Genomic DNA, 22,718 nt, shown 5'->3' with positions numbered 1-22,718 from the left:
ATAAAAAATAAGAATCCTAGTATATTCGAATGGGAAGGGACCATAAAGATTATGTAGTTTACTCCTTTCATTTATCAGATGGGAAAACCAAAGTGCACTGAGTATTCTCCAACAAGGTTAAAGCCACAATGAATCAAAAGTTGCACCAGGACTAACATCAGTTCTTCTGCCACTTTGGGCTGATTTCTCATGGTAATATATATATTTTTTAATTCCACATAGTACATTGATTCACAACATTTTGCTTTATTTTTTAGTCATGGGGCATATACTTCTGAGGTTAGTTTCAATTGGATGTGCCTTTGTTAGAATGATTATGGGTCCTGATACCAAGTTTTGAAAACATAATCAACTCATATGTTCCTTATGGGAGTATAAATTAATACAACTATTTTGTAAAACACATTGACTACAGTTGCTAAAGTTGATACATACAGCATAGGACTTGGCATTTTCATCTGGAAACACAATTATGTTATTTTGACATTTTTATAAAAGTAAAAACTGGAAATAAAATGAGTTTCTATAATCAGTGTAAAGAAAAATATTTTTATATAAATATTATGGAATACTAGATAGTAATGATAATCAAGCTACAACTATGGGGTATAAATATAGATCAATTTTATAAAAATATCATGTAAAAGAAACAACTTATAAAAGATTACATTTGTGTACAGAATTTCAAAAAGTAAACTTTTCTTAGGAGTACATGTTTATCTGATAGGATTACAAAGAAAATATGGAAGTCTGTTATCACAAAAGTAAAGGTAGAAGTTACCTCTAAGGAAAGAGGAAGAGAAAGTTGAGATTAGGTACCTCCTAATGTGCACCATATGTGCTAGCAATGTACTCATTCTTGGCACAGGTGATAGCTACAGAAGTTTGTTCACTTTTTAATTACTCTTTAAAGTATATGTAAATTTTATAATAAAACATTTAAAAGACTCTGTCATTATTGTGATTATAATTTTATTCTAAAATATCTTTCCCATTAGATTGTAGTTTATTTAACTCTATGGATCAAGAGCGTAATATAAGTTTGGCCCAGAGTAGCAGGCACTTAGCCAATGTTAGTTAAATGGAATACTTTTCATAGTACTGAGAATGTAGGGTATATTTATCCATTGATATATTTACCCCATTGATAAGAATTGAGTGGTAAGCTCCAAGTAGCCAGCCAATGAGAGTGTTAACTTTTTCATTGCTGTGACCAAAAGACTTGATAAGAACAATATAGAGGGAGAAAAGTTTATTTGGGGTTCAGTGTTTCAGAGGTCTCAGTCCAAAGAATATTTAACTCCATTCCTCTGGGCCCAAGATGAGACAGAATATCATGGTGGAGGAAAGCACTCAGAACATGGTCACCAGGAATCAAAGAGAGTTTTTTTTTTTAAATCAGGAACAAAATACAAACCCCAAAACATGTCCCTGCTGATATATTTCATCTAGCCAAACCCTACCTGCCTATGCTTACCACCAAGTTAATCCAACTACAACCTAAGGGGATGTACACCCCAAAATGATAAATGGGTGGAAATTGACCACTATTTACTTCAATCTACCCCAACTCCAAGCACCCTTGATTATTGTAACTGACAACCAGGTGTCTCAACCCTAGGGAAATAGTGAAATATATCATAATTTTGCATTCATATCCAAATGTAGCTATTTCTTATTATCCACAAAGGATTGGTTCAAAGATCCACTAAGGATACCAAATTCCACGGATGCACCAAACTTTCATGGATGCTTACTTATGTTAACTAGTGTATAGTTTGTATATAACTTATTTGCATACTCCTATATAATTTAAATCATCTCTAGATTAACTATAATACATATAATTAATGTGAATGCTATAGAAATAGTTGTTATGTTGTATTATTTAAGGAATAATCATAAGAACAAAGACTATAAATGTTCATTACAAACAAGTCATTGTAGGCTTAACTATATAGCAAATGTCAAGAAAAATATGACATTATTAATTGTGGATGGGTGAAAATTCAGATACAGAAACTGCAGATACAGAAGATTGACTATAATTAAGGTTTAAAAAATTGGATTGATTTATTTCAATTAAAAGACATAATGCCAATTGAAATTTCTGGATAACTAAAGAATTTACTTCCCATGGAAAGGAAATCAAACCAGGGCCATAGATGCATAATATATAGCCATTAACAACATTAATAAAGGAAAAGAATGAAATGTTATTCTGCCTACCTTACAGGAAGATATGGAAACAATCTTCATGTTTTGTAGTTTGGAAAATAAAATCATCTATTCAATCATAAACACATCCAGATTAGAGGTATCTCCTTTAGAACATGTAACCCATTTTTAAAAATTTTAAGTAGCATATGTATAATTGAATCAAAAGTAGAACTTGTAAGACTCTTGAAGATGATTTTTCCCTGAAGTTCTATACCTATAGAATTAAAAAAAATCCCCATTAAAAAACTGGATTAAAAGTATATTCCAGGACCCCATCCCTAGAGATTGTGTGGTGAGAGTGAGTCTTGGAGACAATAGTTTTAGTTACAAGTTTAGATAATTCAAATAAAGTTGTGATCTAAAGGTCACACTTTGAGAAACACAGATCTTGTTCAATGCTTCATAATACAGAAAGGCAATGTAAAATCATAAAGGGTAAATGCTTACAGAGAATGTCACAGGAGACTGGAGATGCAGATGAAACTCCTTTTTTCATGAACAGATTTCTTTTTAGAATTTCTATAGTTCTTCCCTTTGGGAAATTCCACAAATACTTATATAGAAGTATACAGTACATAGTTTTATTTGTGTCTGGAATTACTCAGTTAACATAACACTTTTGAGATTCATCAGTATTATTAAATTATCATGGTTAATTTTTATTACCAAATAGTATTCCATTGCTTGTCTGTACATCCAGTTGTATGTATTCACCAATGTTGAACATTTCAGTTATTATTGTTTGAGACTGTTATGAATAAAGCTCCTATATACATTTATATGTAGGTCTTTGTGGAAATATAGGTTTTATTTATTTGGGGTAAATATGTAGTAGTAGGATTTTGAACTTTATACTTAACTGCCAAGCTGTTTTCCAAAGACGCTGTACCATACAGTGTACCACATTCCCACAATCACTTGGTGTTTGTCAGTCATTTTATTCCTAGGCACTCTAATATAGACATGCAGTGGCAACTCAATGTGATTTTATTTGGCATTTCCCTAATAAATAATGTTGTTGAACAAATTTTCATGTTCTAATTTATTGTTCATATAGATTTTTTAATGGAGTGTCTGTCAAAATCTCTTGATTTTAATTTTTATTTTGTTATCATTGAATTATAGGATTTCTTTATATATTCTGAATACATATACTTTACTAAATAGGTGAGTTGCAAATATTTTCTCCCAGTCTATATCTTAAATTTTGTTTTCTTAACATTGGTTTTTGAAACACAAAAGTTATTAATTTTGATGAAATTTAATTTAGAAATTTTATGGTTCATGCTGAATATTTTTATATTCATAAAAACATTTTTTTTTAGTTTTGCTCTGAGACACAGTTAAATTACTTGGAAACAGTTTGATTCTTTCAGGTATTGATTTTAAGCCTTGTTAAATAGGATTATAGCAGCATTTAGTTTATGGCTAATTTTTCTCCACTGATGAGACAAAGCTCTTCTGAGTACTATACCTTATCCTCTATTAGTTATAAGTCTGATTAATGGAAATAGGAATTTTTTCCCAGAGCATTTCATATCTAAGGATTGTTTTCTATAATCTTTATTTTTTTCCTCTGGCCTTGAGAAGTTTCGTCACATGTATTCACTAAGCATTACTTAGCTGAAGATTCAAGGGCAGCTCTGTGGAGTGCCCTCTTCAAATAGCTCCCTCCTTTCTGGTATAATGTTCCATAAATTCTAGCTGCCTTGCTCTCTCAGATTCCCATTTTATGCCTCCTCAGTTCAGTGAGCCTACTGGATTGTTTAGATTGTTCCCTCTGGTGTTTTAGCCTAGACTCTGCCTTCAGGCAGTAAGCTGAGGAAATGATAGGGCTCATCTAATTTCTTTTTTTTTTCTCAGAGATCATAATCTTATATTGCTTGTTGTTCATTTTCCTAAAATAGTTGTACAATATTTTTTCCAGTTCTCTCATTGGTTAAGTTAGGGTGGTGCTGTGGTTTACATATAGTTTGAGTGTGTTCCACAAAGTTTTTTGTATTGAAAACTGCCACAAATGTAGCAGTAATGAGAGGTGGCAGAATCTTTAATAGGGAGCCTAGTGGGAGGTCATTAGGCCATGGGGACACCACTCTAATAAAGTAATTAATGCAGGCTTCATAGGACTGGATTAGTTCTCACAAGAATGAATTGTTATAAAGCAAGTTCATTTGGTTAAGCTTGCCCTTTTCCTTTTTGTCTTATCATGAGATTTCTCCCCCCATATATTCCCATCATAAAGCCAGCTACCATGCTATATCTAAAGATATAGTCAGAAGGCCCTCACCAGGGTGAAGAAAATGCCAGTGCCATGCTCTTGGAGCTCCAGAACTGTGAATTACATAAACCTCTTTTCTTTATAAATTATTCTGAATCTAGTATGTTGCTACAATAAAAGAATATATACTAAGACACATGGTATATCCAGCCGCTTTTATTGGGTCATGACAAGAGGTGGAGGTCACCAATCAAAGCTTCTTGACTACTTTTTTAGTTCTCATCCTGCATTTATCATGCCTCTCAGGAAAATGTCTTCACGTGTATAACCCTTTAAGTTATAAATTCTAGATCACTTAATCACCATGTCTTCTATAACCTTTAATACTTCAGGCTTGGAAACGTTTTAAATATTTCCAGGAATTCTCAGATCACACTTTGAGAAATACTTATTTAGAGATATATACTCAATGTTTATTGATGAATAAGTTCGAAAGTACAAGAAGTAAATCAAGAATCAATGAATGGGATGGAATCAAACTAAAAAGTTTCTTCTGAGAAAAGGAAAAAAATCAAGAACATGAATACAGAAACTACAGTATGGGAGAAAATCTTTACCACATGCACCCCAGACAGAGCATGAATTTTCAGGATATACAAAGAACTCAAAATACTTAACACCAAAAAAAAAAAACAAAAAAAAAAAACCTCAATCAACAAATAGACAAAGGAACTGAACAGGCACTTCAAAGAAGAAGAAATAATATTGGTCAACAAATATATGAAAAATGTTCAACATCTCTAGCAACTAAAGAAATGCAAACTAAAACTACACTGAGATTCCATCTCACTGCAGTGACACTGCAAATTAATGCAACCATCTGGAAACCATCATGGAGATTCCTAAAAATCTAAGAATGGAACCACCATTTGACCCAGTTATCCCACCCCTCAGTATATAGCCAAAGGACTTAAAATCAGCATACTATAGTGACTCAGAAACATCAATGTTTCTAGCAGCTCAATTTACAATAGCTAAAGTATGGGACCTACCTAGGTGCCCTTCAACAGATGAATGGATAAATAAAATGTCGTATATATACACACTAGAATATTACTCAGCTATAAAAAATGAATGAAATTATGGCATTTGCCAGTAAATGGATGAAACTGGATACTGTCATGCTGAGTGAAATAAGCCAATTCCAATAAACCAAAGGTCGAATGTTCTTTTTGATACATGGATGCTAATCTACAATAAGGTGGGAAGGGATGAATAGACGTTATTGGATTAGACAAAGGGGATTGAAGAGAATGGGGGGATAGGAACAGGAAATACAGTAGAATGAATCAGACATAACTTTCCTATATTCATGTATGAAGACACGACCAGTGTTAACCCCACCTCATGTATAACCACAAGAATGGGACGCTATATTCCACATATGTACAATATGTCAAAATACACTCTACTGGGCTGGGGTTGTGGCTCAGTGGTACAGTGCTCACCTAGCATGTGTGAGGCCCTGGGTTTGATCCTCAATACCACATAAAAATAAATAAAATAGAGGTACTGTATCTAACTACAACTAAAAAATAAACATTAAAAAAATTCTGCTGTCATGTACGTCTAAAAAGCATAAAAGAAGCAAAACAATGTTTACTGATAAAATTATGTTGCTTAAAATTTGATTTAAAATTATTTCCCTCTCCCCCTGGCCCTCTCCCCACCCCATGCTTTCTTTCTTGGTTTACACATATGTCAGAAAACATGCAATGCTTATATTTCTTTATCTGTATTATTTCACTTAATCTGATTCTTTTCAGTTCCATTTGTTTTCCTACAAATTACATGATTTCATTTTTCTTTGTAGAAGAATAATGCTCCCTTGTTTGTGTGGGGTGAGGTGTGATGTTTTCCTTATCCACTTATCTGTTTATAGGCTAATTCAAGGTTAACTCATGTGAATAGTGCACAATTAGGCAATGAGAAGGGTAGAAGAGGAGCAGGGAGAATGGAAAGTAAGAGAGGGTAGATATGATCAATGCCCAATATATGCATGCATATAATATTATAAATAAACCTGTGAATTTGTACAAATAATTTTTGTTAATAATAAAAATAAAACAAAATGATATATTACAAATAAAACACAACAGTGAGAGAAATGCTAATGCTAGATGATGGATACATATTGGTTTATTATAATAATCTTATTCATTTGCTATACATTTTGATTTTCCAAATAAAAACTTCAGAGAAGACCAGGTACCATGTTGTATGCCTGTAATCCCAGCGGCTGGGGAGGCTAAGACAGGAGGATAACGAGTTCAAATCCAGCCTCAGCAAAAAGCAAGGAGCTAAGCAACTCAGTGAGATCCTATCTCTAAATAAAATACAAAATAGAGCTGGGGATGTGACTCTGTGATTGAGTGTCCCTGAGTTCAATCCCCAGTCCCCTCCCAAAAAAAAAAAAAAAAAAACTTCAGAGAAGTATTTATTGTATATTTGGGCAGAAATGTTACTCTTTCTGTCTATGATTTAGCTTCTCCTGATAAGCATTTTGCACTGAAACTTTCAAAGGTGAAGTAAAAAATATTTTAGGTTCAAGCAGTCTTCTGCCTCTCCTCATTTGACCACGCTTCCTCCTGAGAATTTTCAATTCTCACATTATTTGCAGGTGAAAGAGCAGACAATGGCAGGATATTTGGACAGTCACCAGTACTTTTTCTTGGAGAGTTTCTGGGAAATTATTCTGAAGAAAAGAACTAAGCCACATAGAATTTTGAGAGACTAACAAATTTAGGCCAGCTCTTCTGGTCAGCAGTGTGGTGTAATGAAGTATTCATGGCATTCATGGAAGGCAACATAAATTCTAGTCCCAGTCCTACCACTTACCAACTGTATGCCCTTAGGCAATGATTTATTCTGGAACACTACACAAATTGGAAGTCACTCTGCTATTTGTCTTCATATACTTGCAGCTACATTCTGTCCTTCAAAGGCACACTCTCTCATCATTGCCCTTTCTCTGAATTCTTTACATGTGCTCTCTGGAACATTCATTTCAATTGATTAAAAATTACTCATCTCAAACCTCACTAGATTTAGAAAACTGAATTCAATAGCATATTGAAAAGATGATAACTGTGCCCACCATGAGCAAGTAGGAGTTATCCCAGGAATACAAGGGTGGTGCATCACAACAAAATCATTATGATATTATACCATATTAATAAAATGACAAAAAAGTGATCATCTGATTTGTTGCATAAAAGTCATTTGAAAAAAGCTTCATGTTATAAAAAATAAATGTGAAAGCATAATAAGGTAAAGTACCTTAAAGTTGCAGAAAAAGTTACCAGGAAGTCTGGATAGGGTCAAAACTTTTTTTGACTAAGTCATCAAACTAAGAATAGAAGAGAACATCTTTAAAATGAAAAAGAGCACTTATTTAACAATCAAAAACTAATATCATGCACTGCATGGCACCAAACTGATAGTTTTCACTCTAAATTCAGGAATAAGCACAGGATGCCCATGTTCACCTTTGCTATTCTACAACATATTAGATATCCCATCCAAAGCAATTAGGCAAGATAAACAGAAGCACCCAAATTGGAAAGGAAAATGTAAAATTATCTTTATCCAGACATGATATATACATATTTATATGTGTATATAAGCATATATATATATGCATTTATAACCCTAAAAATTCATGAAAAACTACTAGAGAATAAACAAATTCATTAAAGTGAAATGGTACAAGATCACCATACAAAAGCCAATTGTTTATCTACATGCCAGCAATGAACAATTTGAAAAAGAAAGTTAAAAAAAATCCATTTGTAGTAGCATCCAAAATAATAAAATATCTAGGACTAAAATTAATCTATAAGATGAAAGACATGTACATTGAAAACTTCAAAACAATTCTGAATGACATTAAAGGCCTACATAAATGGAAATACATCCCTTATTCATGGGTTTAAATACTCACTATTCTTAGATTGGCAATACTAAACAGAATGATCTTCAGATTAAATAGAATTACCATCCCAGTTCCAGTGGCCATTTTGGAAAAGCTTATCCGCCAAGCATAAGGAATTTTGAAGAGCTCATAACAGACAAAATAATATTGAAAAAGAAGAACAAAGCTGGAAAACTCACACTGATTTCAAAACTTAGCAAAAATGACAATTATCAAAATAGCATGGTACTGACATAAAGACAAGACCTATAAACCAATGCACCAGAATAGGGAGTAGAGAAATAAATCAATACATTCATAAACAGTTGATTTTTCATAATGATTCCAAGATCACTCAATGAATAATAATAGTCTCTTCAACAAAATTGTGCTGGGATACCTGCATATTCACATGCAAAAACATAAATTTGGAACCTTACTTAATTCCATATACATAAATTAAATCTAAATGCATTAAAAATATAAATACAAGCCATACAATCACAAAACTGTCTAAGAAAAGATAGTGGCAAATCCATGATCCTGTATTTCACATTACTTTTTCATACATGTTATCAAAACACAAACAAAATAAAGAAATTAAATGGATCAGACTGCCTCAACGTTTAATCTTTTGTGCATTAAAATACATATTCACTACAGGGTGCAGTAGCATACACCTGCAATCCCAGCGGCTCTGGAGGCTGAGTCAGGAGGATAGCAAGTTCAAAGTCAGCCTCAGTAAAAGTGAGGCACTAAGCAACTCAGTGAGATCTTGTCTCTAAATAAAATACAAAATAGGGCTGGGGATGTGGCTCAGTTGTTGACTACCCCTGAGTTCAATCCCTGGTACCCTAAAAAGTACATAATCACAGAAGTGAAAACCCATCTTACAGAATTGGAGAAATATTTGTAAATCGTATAAGAGTTTAATATTCAGAACATATAAAAACTCTTCACACCAAAAAAGTAATTGGAACCACAATGAAGTATCAACTTACCAAGGTAGACTGTTTATTATCAAAAAGACAACAAATAGCAAGTGATTGTGAGGATATAGGGAAAGGGGAACACAGTTGGGAGGAGTATAAATTAGTAGAGCCATTATAGAAAACAGTATGCAGGTTTCTCAAAAAACTAAAAATAGAACTACCAAATGATCCAGCAATGCCATTCTTGGTTATATATTGACAGGATATGAAATCAGTATGTTGATGATAGATACATCCCCACAAAAATAACTGAGAAATGGATAGCACCTAAGTGTCCATCAAATGATGAATTGGATAAAGAAAATGTGAAGGATAGGGAAAGCTATTTAGCTACATATGAGGATGAAATCCTGACATTTTCAGCAACATGGATGCAACTAGGGATTATCATATTAAGTAAAATAGGCCAAATACAAAATGTACTGTATGATCTCACTCACATGTAAAATCTAAAAGAGTTCTGTTCGGAGTGGAATGGCTGAGGAAAGTAGGAAGAAGGGAATAGTGGGGAGAGGTTACTCAATGGGTACTTTGATACAATTAGATAAGGCTAATAAGTTTTAATGTATCACACAATAGGATGACAATAAATAACAATTATGTGCTGTATATTTTAGAAAGATAGAAAAAAGGATTTTGATTTTTTTTGCAATAAAATTATAAATGTTTGAGGAGATAGACATTTTTAAAATATCTGTGTGATTCAAACATCATACAGTATAAGCCTATGTCAAAACATCACATGGTATCCCATTAACATATACTTTTTGTTTTATATGTCAATTGAAATAAATAAAAGATGAATTAGTTTTAGAGATGTGCCAAAGAGTCTAGATATTATAGCCAACAAGAGTATGCTACTTATTTAAAATTTTGACAGGATATTATATCCCCTGTTAAGTGCTCTTGTCACACATACAAAGAAAAGGATCAGAAGGAAATTTTTAAAAATGATGAAAATGTCTATTGATTGTAGTGGTGCTTTTGCAGGCTTAAACATATGTCCAAACCCATTGAATTGTATACATTAAATATATGTAGTTTATCATATATAAATAATACCTCAATGAAATGCTTTTTAAAATCTGTAAGCATTCAGCCTGCTAAAACGATTTTTAAGTTATCCACTTCTCTGCATCCTAGATACTAGTTCTGACAGAAGACATGGTAGAGAATTTAACATGGTATTGTAACTTTTAAATTGTATAGAAATGAGTTCACTGGAATAAGAGAAAATAAGCTTTCACCAGAGGCTTTAAAAAGACATCACAATAGAGTTTATTCAATGAGACCCTAAGTGGGTGGCACTGAGATTTTTCCTGTCTAGGGTAAAAATGAAAGCTCATGAGAATCCCAAGACCAAACTTTCCAAGCTTTTCACATTCCCAATGATATCATCCTGAAACACCATTATTTTGTCTTTACAAAGTTGTAAAAATGTCCTATATGAAGCCTTATATGCTGAATCCAACATCTAGATCTTGAGTATATTTGCACTATATTACTGGAATTATTGTGCTATTTTGGCTGCAGTTTGTACATTAGGCCAGACAGGGATTTGTGGTGGTATCTAAGTATTTCCTTTCATCAGATAAAAACTATATATTTTTACCAAATAGTAAAGAACAAAACCAAAAATAACAAACAAACTACCTCAAGAAATTGAAGGCAAACTAAACCAGGCAGAAATTAAAGGGAATATAAATTTGAAAGTACCATTGAACTCAATGAGTTTACCAGTTTTAAGGATTTAGCCAGAGGTCAAGCCAAAATCTGTTCCCTGTTGAGTATGTAAAACGTGTATAGAAAGTGTTCCCTCAGGCACATGCCAGAGTGACTTATGAGGCTAAGAAAGGAGGATTGCATATTCAAGGCCAGCCTTAACAACTTAACAAAGCCCTAAAGAACTTAGTGAGAACCTAGTCGCAAAAAATGAAAAAGGATGCGGGATATAGCTCAGTGGTAAAGTGTCTCTGGGCTAAACAGCTAGCACCAGTTCATCCCAGGCAAACAAGAAAGAAAGAAAAGAAAAGCTTCCTTTTTACTTGCTAGAAGAACCAGAACACAGAGCTCTAGACTCATCTACAGTAACTGGAACATGCAGAGATAAAATGCTAAAAAGAAGCCAGAGAAGAAAAGGTCTAAATTCTGTGCATAAATTCTGCCTAGATCTCTGGCCAACTCCTGAACTATGAACATGAGCAGCAAGCTCCATGTAGCCAATCTAAAGTTGAAAGATCTGATTAATTTGCAAGTGTTCTTGACTGCAGGGGTGATAATTAATATATATTGGGTTCAGGTAAGTTAATTGCCTAGTTAAAACAAACAAAATCAATAATTTTCAAAGTAGAAAATGGAATTCAGATTCTCTACAACCTATATTTTACAAAGTTCAAAAGACATTTCAAAATGATGTAGACATATAAAAATATAGGAAAATGTAACCCATACTCAAGAAAAGGCAATCAATAGAAATGGACACTGAGATGACACAGAAGGTGGAATGAGCAGACAGACTTTTAAAAAGCTATAACCAAGAACTTAATAAGGTCACAATTTAAAAAAATTGTAACAACAAATTTATATATATTTTAAATTAAAAAAATATATAAACAAAACATATTTAAACTAAAACATTCTCACAATGAATAATAACTAGGCAACTTATGTGAATGGTTGCACTGCAACTACATACAAGTGTATACAGGCCTGTGGGTGTGGAAGATCAGCTCAAGGCCCAAGACATGGCAAACCTAGGTAAAACCTACAGTACCTACTTGTTTTATGTTGATTTCAAATGCTTATTGTTTCTCATGTATACTATTCAGTCTCATAGTGTCCCTTATTTCAATCACTATTTGTCATACCCCAGTTATATATACACATACCTTAAATGAATATTCTATGTCAATTTCAGAATTATATTTTAAAGGACAATTTTAATCAAAAGGTTATTGATTATAAGTGATAGAAAAAAAGTTAACTTGGGCAAAAGGAGGAATTTATCAGAAGGTATATATAACTAAAGGAAAAAGGAAGAATGTAAGTGGGCCTTGACTACAGATAAGACCAGAGCCTTGAACCCAAATGTAATAAGAGATAGCTATATTTGGATGTGAATGCAAAATGATGACCTATTTCACTATTCCCCTAGAGTTGAGACATTTGGTTGTCAGTCACAATAATCAAGGGTGCTTGGAGTTGGGATAGATTGAAGTAAATAGTGGTCAATTTCCACCCATTTGTCATTTGGGGGGTGTACATCCCCTTAGTTTCTTCAGTCCACTGATATGGATTAACTCTGTGGTAAGTGCAGGCAGGTAGGGTTTGGCTAGATGCAATATGTCATTGGGGACTTGATTTCCTTACCTAGGTTACATTCACTTACCACAACCAATCAAATCAAGTCTGGCTAGGAATGTACATACTGATTGGAAGGCTCCACTAGAATCTCATAATTAGAGAAAGAAAGAAGAGATTCTCTTAAGATCAGAGGATGTAGTTTTCTAGGAGAGCAGAAACATGCACCCACTGTTAAAAAAATTACTCTAATAGGTTTCCTGAATTCTCTGTTTCAATTGCCAATTGGTAAAAAAAAAAAAAAAAAAAAAAAAAAAAAAAAAAAAATGCTCCAAGAAATTACCCACAGCAGAAGAATGGCCACTTATCTTAGACTGGTAGATTTCCCTCAATATCTGTGCTGTCCTTCACCTCTCATTTTACATTTTGTGGTTTGAAATACAGGTATGGAGACTGAGGTTACATCTTGAACTGTTAGGTTGAAGTTTACATTGTGGAAATGATAGATAAATAAGTTAAAGGAAGCACACTCCTAGCCTTTCACATTAAAGAAAAATTAATTTCTATACTATTACTTTGGATTAATGTTATCTCCCAGTTGAACTTAACCCTAACTGATAACCTATTGGTGTACTAATAGAATCAGGGCAAAACAATGAGGTTGAGAGTATATTGAATAAATATATATTTGCATTTAAATCTAGGTTCTGTAATGTACTAATTTGGGGATCTTCAGCAAATACTTTACCTTTCTACCTCAGTTTCCTTATGTCTAAAATGAAGGCAATAATCTTTCTGCCTCATAAAGTGGTTGTTAGGATTAAATAAGACCATATACAAAAATGAAATGAATGATCATTTGTTAATATTTCCAATGCTTTACATATTTTCCTAGTAAATAGCTTTGATTTCTTTCTTTTTCTCTACACCTGAGCTACCACAGCACTCCATCCCAATTTTCTCCTCTCTGTAGTTCCAATCCCCTGCAGCCCACAGAATCCTCCTTACTTCCTAAGCTACCCCTTAAAAAACCCACTATAAATCATTCCCTTATCTTTGAAGTCCCTGAAGTCCTCCACATACATAATGAAGTCTTAGTTTTCTTAGCTTAGTGTTCAAGACTTTGGGATGATATCCTCTGAATGATGGCATTCCCTAACAGGCTTTTAACTACCCACTACATGCTCATAATTCTTAGATTTATACTTTCAATTATGACATATCTCCCAAGCTTTGGTTTCAAGCACCCTTCTGTATAACAACTCCTGAACATAGATAACATAAACACTTTGAACTCAGTATGTCCATAATGAAACTATTCTTCAACACCCCAAACTACTTGCCTTTATTGCAAATCTCCATTGGTGGCACAACCATCACTCATATAACCATTCAAGTCAGAAACTTGAAACTCTTCAAACTCTCTTTTCACATCTAAGAAATTGCTAAGAAGTCCTGTCAAAATTACTTCCTCAAAATTAGGTCAGAGACTTTGGACCTAATATAAAAAAAGCAGGCCCAAATCTTCATTGTGTCAGCTTAGGACCTGACTTCCTTAACAAGACTCCTAAAGCACAAAAAATAAAATCAAGAATCAATAAATGGGATGGATTCAAAGTAAAAAGCTTCTTCACAGCAAAGGAAACAAATAATGAGGTGAAGAGAGAGCCTACAGTATGGGAGCAAGTTTTTACCACACGTACATCAGATAGAGCAGTAATCTCCAGGTTATATAAAGAACTCAAAAACCTTAACACACACACACACACAAAAAAAAAAACACCACAAATAATTCAATCAATAAATGGGGAAAGGAAATGAGCAGACACTTCACAGAAGAAGATATACAAGTGATCAAAAAATTTATGAAAAAAATATTCAACCTTGCTAGCAATTAGAGAAATGCAAATCAAAACTTTCATATCACCCAAGTCAGAATGGCAATTATGAAAACATCAAGCAACAATAAATGCTGGTGAGGGTGTGGGGCAAAAGGTACACTGATTCATTGATAGTTGCATTGCAAAATGGTACAGCTACTTTGGAAAGCAGTATGGAGATACCTTAGAAAACTTGGAATGGAACCACCATTTGATCCAGCTATCCCATTCCTAGGGCTATACCCAAAATACTTAAAATCAGTATGCTACAGTGATGCAGCCACTTAAATGTTTATAGCAGCTCAATTCACAATAGCTAAACTGTGGAAATAGCCTACATGCCCTTCAGTAGATGAATGGATAAAGAAACTGTGGTATATATACACAATGGAATATTACTGAGCCTTAAAGAAGAATTAAATAATAGCATTTACCAGTAAATGGTTGGAGTTGGAGAATAACATGCTAAATGAAGTAAGCCAATCCCAAAAAAACAAAAGCTGAATTTTCTCTCTCATAAGTGAATATTGATCCATACGGTGAGGGCAAGGGAAGAATGGAGGAAATTTGGATTGAGAAGAGGGTAGGGAGGGGAAAGGGGGAGTGTGGGGGGAGATTGTGGAATAAGATGGACATTATTACCCTTATGTATGATTGCATGAATGGTGTGACCCTACATCATGCACAACCAGGAAAATGAAAAGTTGTGCTCTATTTGTGTAAAAATAATCAATTAATTAAAAAATTACTTCCTCAATAATTCTTCACTGTCTTTACTGGTTGTACCCTATCTCTAATCCTCATCCTCTCTCTCTCTCTCTTGAATTCATTACAGTAGAGGCCCCACCATCTCCCTACCTAAAGACTAAAATGACTCAAATAAAATTAGCAACTTAAATTATCTACCCACATTGTAAATCTTACCATGTCATTGCATTGCTCAAAACTCTTTATTGGTTCCTATTGCCTGGTCAAACAAAATTTTACACTTTCTATAGTTATTAAATTCTTATTATATGTCAAGGACTATATTAGGAATTAGGGATAAAGTGTTGAATATGAGATAGCCCCTAGCATTGAGGAATTCATTCTCTCTCTTGGAAGGCAGACACATAAACACTTATTATAAGTCCTGTAATAGAAATACAGAGCATTACAGGAGCATGAGACTGAGTCTTTGGAGTACAGGGACTGTAACTTCCTAATATTTGAATTCCAAACTCCTTTCACAATGTATGACAGTTTTTAACGCTGAATAGATGGTCCTCTCTGATCTTGTTTTTAAAATAGGATGCCTTATCACATACCAAACAAATGGAATGTATCCACTTTATTTGGAGGCTAATTTAAATAGAACAATTGTAAATAGTTTTTTAACAGGCCAACCAGAGGAATTTGAACACTAAAAAATGTTTTAAGATGAGATAATGAAGGCTGAGGCTATAATTCTGTGGTAGAGTGCTTGCCTAGCATGTGTGAGGCACTGGGTTTGATCATCAGCACCACATAAATAAATAAAATAAAGATATTGTGTGCATCCACAACTAAAATTTTTAAAAAGTTTAAAAAACATTTGTTTTTAAAATACATTTATGTTTTCTAACAATTCTTATTTCTTAGAGAAATGTAACGATTCTTATTTCTTAGAGAAATGTAAAAAAGTATTTATGAATGGCATGATATGATATCTGAAATTTTCCTCCGAATATTGTAATGATGGGCTGATTGCAGAGGTTCACTCCTGTAATTCCAGTGACTCAGGAGGCTGAGGCAGGAGGATTACAAGTTTGAGGCCAGTCTCAGAAACTTAGTAAGACTCTCAGCAACTTAGTAAAATCTTGTCTCAAAATTAAAAATAAAAAGGGCCGGAGATGTAGTTCAGTGGTACTGGGTTCAATCCAGTACCCTGCCAAAATATTCCAATGATGGCAGGTTGCTAGAAGTGAGTTAACATATGACTGAAAAATATTGGACATTCACATGTTAATAATTGCTGAAGCTTGATGATAGATATTTTAAAAATGACTTCATATATTTCATAGAGTTGTGGAAATTAAAAGAAATGATTATATAAAATGCCTGATATAGCACATATCTCCTTAAAAATATTTTTCTTGTCCCTCATCATCTTATTCCTCTCCACGGTGGTAGGCATACCATAGTAATCAGTGGGTAAGTGGGATAGGAATTAGAAACTCATCATTCTGAAGAACCAGAAACATACTTAGCTCCATTATTATTTTCTAGTAATGACAGTGCCTAGAGTGTCAGTCATCTTCCCCAGGAGCCTGGGATAGTAAGGCCTGTACTCCAGTGCTAGGAGAAAGAAATGACGGAATCAAGTTCTGGAAAAGGCAAGAGAAAATATATCAACATACTCTCCAGGCTGAAAGAAGCTGGATTATTCTAGTATTTTCTTAGGCAGTTTGAATGTGCTCTGCAATATCACCACCTTGTGGCTATTTCTCAGATGTAGCGCTTGCTCTGAAAGCTTTGACTAATCTGTGAAAGGAAATGGATCCCATTTATTCAAACAGTGTTTATTATCCTATATTTTAAGGCCTATCAAGGGCCTTTAACTCAACTTTCAATATACCATCTACTAAATATCAGCATTCATTATTCAATTGAACACCCTTCTTTCCTAAACATTTAATCTTGGAGAGACACCGAATTAGGCATAGAAGATAAATAGGTATTAAAAGCTAGCTGACACATAAATAGTTGAAAAATAGAGATGTTAATCACTGTGATTTAATTAATAATAATTCATTATTATTTTTGTAGCCCATAAATGTGTCACATTTTTTTCATTTTTATTAATTTTTAAAAATTTGTATATAACAACAGAATGCCTTACAATTCATATTACACATATAAAGCACGATTTTTCATATCCCTGGTTGCATACAAAGTATATTCACACCAATTTGTTCCACATTTTTTAAAGAAACAGCTATTTTAAGCCTGGGGATATAGCTCAGTTGATAGAGTGCCTGTGTCTCATGCACTAGGCCCTGAGTTCAATACCAGCACCACACACACACAAAAAAAAAAACAACAGTATTTTATATGAATATTTAAAAATTTTTATTGGTTCTCTTTAGTTATACATGATGATAGAATTCACTTTGGCATAATTATGAAAGCATGAAGAATAATTTGTTCTAATTAATTCCCTAGAATTTCCCCTTCCCCTCCCTTCCTCCTACTTCCTGTTCCTTTCCCTCTACTCTACTGGTATTTCTGCTGTTTACTTTTAGTTTAGTTTAGTTTTTTTTTTAGTTAGTGTCTGATGCATGTGTATGATGGTGGGATTCACTGTGGTATATTCATATACGTACATAGGAATGTTAGGTCAGATTCTTTCCACTGATTTTATCTATCACATATCTTCTCCCTTCCCTTGATTTCTCTTTGTCTACTCCACTAATATTTCTTCTATTATTCTTTATATCTCCCTCCCCTTATTTTGGATTAGCTTCCACATATCAGATAAAACATTTGACTTTTGATTTTTGGGGACTGGGTTATTTCACATAGTGTAATACTTTATAGTTCCATCCATTTACCAGCAAACTTTATAAACTCATTCTTCTTTATAACTGAGTAATATTCCATTGTGTATATATAGTACACTTTTAAAATCCATTCATCTGTTGAAGGGCAACTAGGTTGGTTCCACAGCTTAGATATTGTGAATTATGCAGCTATTAGACACTGATATGATATTGCTATAAACATTGATATGAAACAGCTGATTGATCAGAGACATGTATGCGGAACCAAACGTTTAAATTTGTTGAGTGCTTAGTATATATGAGTATCTTTTCCAAATATTTATATGTATGTGCATTAACTCGTTAACTCCCACAATTCCATGAAATGGATATTATTATTATCCTGATTTTACATATGAGAGGACAGAAACACACAGAGATTAAATTATCCAGGATCCCACAGCTAGGAAATGCTAGAGCCTGATTAAAATCTGGTCTTTCTTCTGAGCCCATGCTCTAAGTAATAACAGTAAAACATTATATGTAACTCTGCCCCAATATTGCTATGGTATGAATGTTTGTGACCCATAAAAATTCATATGTCAATATATGAATATACCACAGTAAATTCCCCCTTTATGTGCATGAATAAAACACCAATTAAAAAACAATAAATAAATAGGAGAAAGACAAGTAGGGTAGAGAAAGGGGAACAGGGAAGGGAAAAGGAGAGGGAAAGAGGAAGCTCTGATGTCTAAAAAGGAGCAAATTCTATTTCAGCCATGTATGATTATGTCAAAATGAACCCCACTATCATGTACATTTATGATGCAATAATGAAAACAATTAAAATTTTTATATGTCAAAATCACAATCCCCAAGATGATAATATTAGGAAATGTAGCCTTTTGGAAAGTGACTCTGTCGGGAGGGGACAGCTCTCATGAGTGAGATTACTGCTGTTATTTTATAAAAATTATTCACGATATGAGAGCCTAACAGAAAACCACCATCTAAACCTTTGCCTTGCTCTTGACTTCTTAGCCTAGAGAACTGTGAAAAATATATATTGTTTAATAACCATCCAGTTTATAACAATTTTTGTTATAGCAGCCATAATAGATCTATCACAATGACTATTTAATAATTAAATAAATAAAACCCCAGAACTTCCAAATCTGGAAATAATAGCTCAAGTAAGGGAAACGCCTAGCAGGTAGTTTAGCTGGTCAAGAGCCTTTATTCCAACTCTCTCAGATTTGCTTAGTTCCTTTGTTGCAGCAATGCACACCCTCACCTCTAGAAAAGAGTGCTTTGCCCTTAATGCTCTGTTTTAAATATGGAGCAAATAAAATATGTCATATTTCTTTCTAACATGATGGAGATAGAGAATTGCATTTTCACGATGTTCCCAAACTATAAAGATGAACAGAACAGAAATAAATAAAACAATTTCAGGAAACAAAAATAATTTCAATTCTGACCACATCTAGGTCACATACATGGTTCTTATGCTTTCTGCATAAACACATCTGGAATTTTGTCTAGATCCCCCATCACCAAAAGTAACTAATGGTTATCTATCAGTGAATCCTTACTTTGCACAAGGCACTGTGCTAAAGCCTCATGGAATTATTTCACCAATTTTTTGAGGTAGGTAAGTATCCCCATTCCACAGATAAACATTACTGGGGCAAAAAGGCTAAATTTAAGTTGCTCATTCATGGTCACACAACTAAAAAGCAGAAGAGTTAAGATTTTAGCCTAAGTAGTCTGACACAAGAAACTTGTTTCTTGTTTCTGTCCCCTCTCCTTTACATTTTTTGAAATAAGAAGACATTTTTAAGAATGCTTTTTAAATGTTATTTTATTTGCCTTTTTTATGTGGTACTGAGGACCTAACCCAGTGCCTGATACATGCTAGGCAAGCACTCCACCCAGCTACAATCCCAGCTCCATCCCTTACATTTTTGATCCCTGAATAGTCTCTGGCTTTCTGGGCTTTATTTTTGCAATGATACAGCTAGATATTTCAGCAACTTTTTTTTTTAATTTAACTCCTTTCAACTTACTACCCACTTTATCCAACTACTTAACTATCATCTAGACTTGCAGGCCAAAGAAATATTTCATGCTTCCTACACAATTCTTTATCTAGTCCAACAAGCACTGATTTATAAATATTTGTCTTTCTTTCTTAAAATTTCTGTTATGTTTTATTCTAGTAAAATAGATATAAGATAAAATTAATCATTACTGATATTCAGAATATGCAGTGGTGTGTAATGATCACCACTATTTAATTCCTGAACAATTTATTTTCCCAAAATGAAGCTCCACATTACCAATTTCTCCCATTGCTCCTTTCTCTAGCCCCTGGAAACCACTAATTTGCTTTTTTGTTCCTATAGATTTATCTATTCTATTTTTTTTATTATCAATTTGCCTATGTTTTATTTATTTTTATTTTTATTTTTTTTAATTTTTTATTGTTGGTTGTTCAAAACATTACAAATTTCTTGACATATCATATTCCACACTTTGATTCAAGTGGGTTATGAACTCCCACCTTCACCCCATACACAGATTGCAGAATCACATCAGTTACACATCCATTGATTTACATATTGCCATACTAGTGTCTGTTGTGCTCCGCTGCCTTTCCCATCCTCCATCATCCCCCCTTCCCACCTCTCCCCTCCCCTCCCCTCCTCTCTCTCTACCCCCTCCACTGTATAACCCTGAGGGTCTCCTTCCATTTCCAAGCAATTTCCCTTCTCTCACCCTTTCCCTCCCACCTCTCATCCCTGTTAAATGTTAATCTTCTTCTCATGCTCTTCGTCCCTACTCTGTTCTTAGTTACTCTCCTTATATCAAAGAAGACATTTGGCATTTGTTTTTTAGGGATTGGCTAGCTTCACTTAGCATAATCTGCTCTAATGCCATCCATTTCCCTGCAAATTCTATGATTTTGTCATTTTTTAATGCAGAGTAATACTCCAAGTGTATAAATGCCACATTTTTTTTATACATTCGTCTATTGAAGGGCATCTAGGTTGGTTCCACAGTCTTGCTATTGTGAATTGTGTTGCTATGAACATCGATGTAGCAGTGTCCCTGTAGCATGCTCTTTTTAGGTCTTTAGGGAATAGACCAAGAAGGGGAATAGCTGGGTCAAATGGTGGCTCCATTCCCAGCTTTCCAAGAAATCTCCATACTGCTTTTCAAATTGGCTGCACCAATTTGCAGTCCCACCAGCAATGTACAAGTGTTCCCTTTTCCCCACATCCTCGCCAGCACTTGTTGTTGTTTGACTTCCTAATGGCTGCCAATCTTACTGGAGTGAGATGATATCTTAGGGTGGTTTTGATTTGCATTTCTCTGACAGCTAGAGATGGTGAGCATTTTTTCATGTACTTGTTGATTGACTGTATGTCCTCCTCTGAGAAGTGTCTGTTGAGGTCCTTGGCCCATTTGTTGATTGGGTTGTTTGTTCTCTTATTGTCTAATTTTTTGAGTTCTTTGTATACTCTGGATATTAGGGCTCTATCTGAAGTGTGAGGAGTAAAGATTTGTTCCCAGGGTATAGGCTCCCTATTTACCTCTCTTATTGTTTCTTTTGCTGAGAAAAAACTTTTTAGTTTGAGTAAGTCCCATTTGTTGATTCTAGTTATTAACTTTTGTGCTATGGGTGTCCTATTGAGGAATTTGGAGCCCAACCCCACCGAATGTAGATCGTAGCCAACTTTTTCTTCTATCAGACGGCGTGTCTCTGATTTGATATCAAGCTCCTTGATCCATTTTGAATTCACTTATGTGCATGGCGAGAGAAAGGGATTCAGTTTCATTTTGTTGCATATGGATTTCCAGTTTTCCGAGCACCATTTGTTGAAGATGCTATCCTTCCTCCATTGCATGCTTTTAGCCCCTTTATCAAATATAAGATAGTTGTAGTTTTGTGGATTGGTTTCTGTGTCCTCTATTCTGTACCATTGGTCCACCCACCTGTTTTGGTACCAGTACCATGCTGTTTTTGTTACTATTGCTCTGTAGTATAGTTTGAAGTCTGGTATCACTATACCACCTGATTCACACTTCCTGCTTAGCATTGTTTTTGCTATTCTGGGTCTTTTATTTTTCCATATGAATTTCATGATTGCTTTCTCTATTTCTACAAGAAATGCCATTGGGATTTTGATTGGCATTGCATTAAACCTATAGAGAACTTTTGGTAATATCGCCATTTTGATGATGTTGGTTCTGCCTATCCATGAACAGGGTATATTTTTCCATCTTCTAAGATCTTCTTATATTTCTCTCTTTAGGGTTCTGTAGTTTTCACTGTATAAGTCTTTCACCTCTTTGGTTAGGTTGATTCCCAAGTATTTTTTTTTTTGAAGATATTGTGAATGGAGTGGTTGTCCTCATTTCCATTTCAGAGGATTTGTCGCTGATATACAGGAATGCCTTTGATTTATGCGTGTTGATTTTATATCCTGCCACTTTGCTGAATTCATTTATTAGCTCTAATAGTTTCTTTGTAGAGCTTTTTGGGTCTGCTAGGTATAGAATCATATCATCTGCAAATAGTGATAATTTGAGTTCTTCTTTTCCTATTTTTATGCCTTTAATTTC

Source organism: Marmota flaviventris, chromosome X, assembly GCF_047511675.1.
Source record: "Marmota flaviventris isolate mMarFla1 chromosome X, mMarFla1.hap1, whole genome shotgun sequence".
In the NCBI taxonomy this organism is placed as follows: domain Eukaryota; kingdom Metazoa; phylum Chordata; class Mammalia; order Rodentia; family Sciuridae; genus Marmota; species Marmota flaviventris.
This window is presented reverse-complemented; position numbering follows the sequence as displayed.